Source organism: Salvelinus sp. IW2-2015, linkage group LG23 (assembly GCF_002910315.2).
Source record: "Salvelinus sp. IW2-2015 linkage group LG23, ASM291031v2, whole genome shotgun sequence".
In the NCBI taxonomy this organism is placed as follows: Eukaryota; Metazoa; Chordata; class Actinopteri; order Salmoniformes; family Salmonidae; genus Salvelinus; species Salvelinus sp. IW2-2015.
This window is the reverse complement of record NC_036863.1, coordinates 38,859,272-38,862,626: the sequence shown is the minus strand read 5'-3', so window position 1 is coordinate 38,862,626 and position 3,355 is coordinate 38,859,272. Positions and strand designations below refer to the sequence as shown.

At 39.8% G+C, this 3,355-nt stretch overlaps 1 long non-coding RNA gene across 1 annotated transcript; it reads left to right on the top strand.

Moving 5' to 3' along the window:
- The first annotated feature begins 665 nt into the window (after positions 1-665).
- Positions 666-2,950, top strand: LOC111951124 (uncharacterized). The gene is made up of 3 exons (XR_002875563.2): positions 666-852; positions 1,148-1,232; positions 2,641-2,950. It is a non-coding gene; the product is annotated as an uncharacterized lncRNA (long non-coding RNA).
- Positions 2,951-3,355: the final 405 nt, after the last annotated feature.

The window sequence follows — 3,355 nt, the reverse complement described above, 5'->3', positions numbered from 1 at the left end:
ACTTCCGAATACAGTTATTCATCACATAGGTAGTTATGTATGCGAAGGCAATATCCTCAGCTTGTTTGTATAAATTAGTCAGAAAAGCTTGTTGGGTCTGTGCATAAAGTGTTGTGACAATTGGAATGCGCAAAACCATCGGGGCTGAAAGTGTGCCTGTCTGTTTGAGAGGTGGAGGTGTCACTTTATTCATATGTAAATCCGGGTCGACTCTTGCCAGCACCTCTCTTGTAATTACAATACCCGTGCCATTTGTTAGAGCTTTCATACACGTGCCCACGGGTGTTATTRTGGCTGTGATGGCTTGTGCCTAAGCACATGATCATACAGTTTAAGAAACCTCTTTAAAAAATAAATTATCTATGTGGCTAAATKATTCAACCAACAGCTTTCATTATCCTTTTTATATCCATCCTATGATTGTGACCCTTACCAAACCAATACATTAACTGCATATATTTAATTGGATAATTTTGTAAAATATAGATGTATTTTATTTATCAGGGATCTGAATCTTCTGAATCATGTATCACGTTTTTCAGCCGTTGCCTACTAGACGCGTGTGGCATGTGGTGCGGATTGGCTACCCGGTGGGGATGGGAGGAGTCCAAAGTCAAGTCTACCACCTACGGATTTAAAAGTCGTGGAGAGACAAAATTGTCCAATCGAGAAAATATCCTTCCTCAGTGACAAGATAGTAGAGAAACAACACGGTTCTTCCTGATTATTATTTACATCTGGACTATCTCTGAGTTTCCTCCGTGTAGGCTTTTTACGCACAGCAGAAACGTGTGGATTAATACAAATACTAAACTATTTGGGGGAACAGAGAACGTGAAAATGGACGAGAAGGTAATACATAATTTCAAGTGATTGTATTCGGTGTCTGCAAGATATCATTTCATTTGATGAACAGCCTTAACCATACATTTCACGTTAGTGTAAATTCATTTGATGTTTACAAAATTCTTAGTTTGTTGAATTCAATTGAATTATGATGAAATCATTTATAAAAAATATCATGACGATACATGTGACTAAAAGGGTTATTAAGAGCTGTTCTAACTATGCTGCGTGGTTTACCAGAGACATTGATCTGAACTCCCACTCATGATTTCCTTTAATCTATCACTTGTAACTCCTGAAGCCTCAGGTGGAGAGACATCAGAGAGAGAGAATGAACCAGTCTGGAGAGGCTGAGAACAATGTTGCTGCAGGGGCCACAACATCAGGTATGAAGTTCACTTGACTGCTCTAAATGCARCTTATATCACTGTAAACCCAAGGCATTTTTAACTCCAATACTTATAGTAAGTTGAACTCAGTCAATGAAAAGTAATGATTACTTTTGTGGTACTGACTCAAAACTAAATGAGACTMCATTTTTTTTAAAGTTATGATAACAAATGCACTTTACTCAGCATGCTCTACTGCGGGTAGATTTTAAAAAGTGTTTTAATATCTGTTTTTGCATGTACAATGAGTGATTGATATGCTACACAAAGATAAATAACATACATTTTTCTAAACTAATCTAATCATTTAGCAAAAAAAAAWTTCACCGGTTACTGAAATGGTTGTTCCAGTTTAATTGGGTTAGGTAGTCTCCCCACACTGTTCCTAACCCTGGTTTACTAGAGGCAATGGTCTGACCTCTCACCGGTCTAACATGGTCTGTCCTTCCACCAATGATCTCCATTTTGAATGCAGATTGCTGGTGAATAAAAATTCCAACTGTTGAATATCCTAACTCTGGCTGGATTCCAATAGGAATCACTTTGCAGCCATAATGTGACTTACGGGTTGCAAAATTCTGGTACATTTCCCAGGTTTTCCAGAAATCCCAATTGGAATATTTCTGGAAATCCTCCAACCAGAGTTTTGTTTTTTAACTGGGAATTTTGCTACCCTACTTGCAGGCCTGATGTGGCCTGTAAACCATGTGTTTCAGGCCATGGAATTAGGGTAAAGCTAGGCCTCAAAATAAGGCCTTATGTGATATGTAATGTATTCTCAAAGAATTTTATTATAAATGATAATATTCATCTAGGAACTCACTTGATGAATGCCACAGGACTGACATTTTTTWATGAATTTAACAACCATGTCTCTGTCATTAACAAATGCAGTCATGGGTGGTATCTCTACAATTCACTCAAAGGCAAGGCACACTGGGGAAATTACATTGGAGGCCTGGCCCACTAAGGGGGTGTTATTCAAAGTGTTCAAGCTGATACAACTCAAATCTGCCAGGGTGTCAAACTTATTCCATTGGAGGGCCTAGTGTTTGCTGTTTTTTTGTTTTTTCCTTTCAAGTACACAACCAAGTGAGTGGAGTTCCTTACTTATTAGTGACCTTAATTCATCAACCAGTACAAGGGAGGAGCGAAAACCCACAGACACTCGGCCCTCCCTGGAATGAGTTTGACACTTGCCTTACAGGGTCACAGTGACTATCATTTTTGAGTCATGACTACAAAATCACTTTAAGTAACTGTACTCAAATATATTAAGTACATCAGGTTTCCTCAAGTTTTGAGTAGTAATGTCACATTGGTTTACAGTGTGCAGGTGTCAGCTCCTCTGAAGTGTAACATGACTGTGCATTAACCTGCCCTTTCTCTCTCTCTCTTCAACAAGCTGTGACTCAGCGTTGAGTGGAGAATACTGAGATCCTGGAACACACCGTTCTCTTTCTCCAGAACACTGGTGATGGGGACAGGAAGAAAGCTGAAGGTGAGGAGCATCGAGGTCGCGGCATAAGCTCAACTCGCTGCCCAGCACAACACGCCACCAGTCCTTACCCATTATGAAGATACAGGAATCCTCCTACAGACAGCAGCTTTGTGCAGTCAGGATAAATCATCCTCACAGAGCTCCGCTCCGACATGGAGATCCCAACGCTCCCCAGCAGCACCACAGACACGCTGCCAAAGAAGCCCAATCTCAGAACCTCTCAGCCAGCCAATCTGTGTGGAGGCCGTGGCTCTGATCTACCACAGGATATTGAACTGTAAACAACTGCCACATCCGTTGCTGCTGAAACTGCTACGGAGTCATTCATTTATGTAGTGTTGTGAACACTGAACTCAGGGGCTCCATAGATTTGCAGTGATATGACAATATTGTAGCTATACCGCACAGCAGAATATATCCGTATTTATTGTACAATTACTTCGACTTCGCCATCAGCACTTTGTGACATCTGCTGATGTAAAAAGGGCTTTATAAATACATTTGATTAGATGATCACAACATGTACTATGTATAACTTGTAGTCAGAGTTGGGCAGTATTTCTGTTACATGTATTTGAAAAATGTATTTAAATTACTTCTGAGTATTTTGTATTACAAA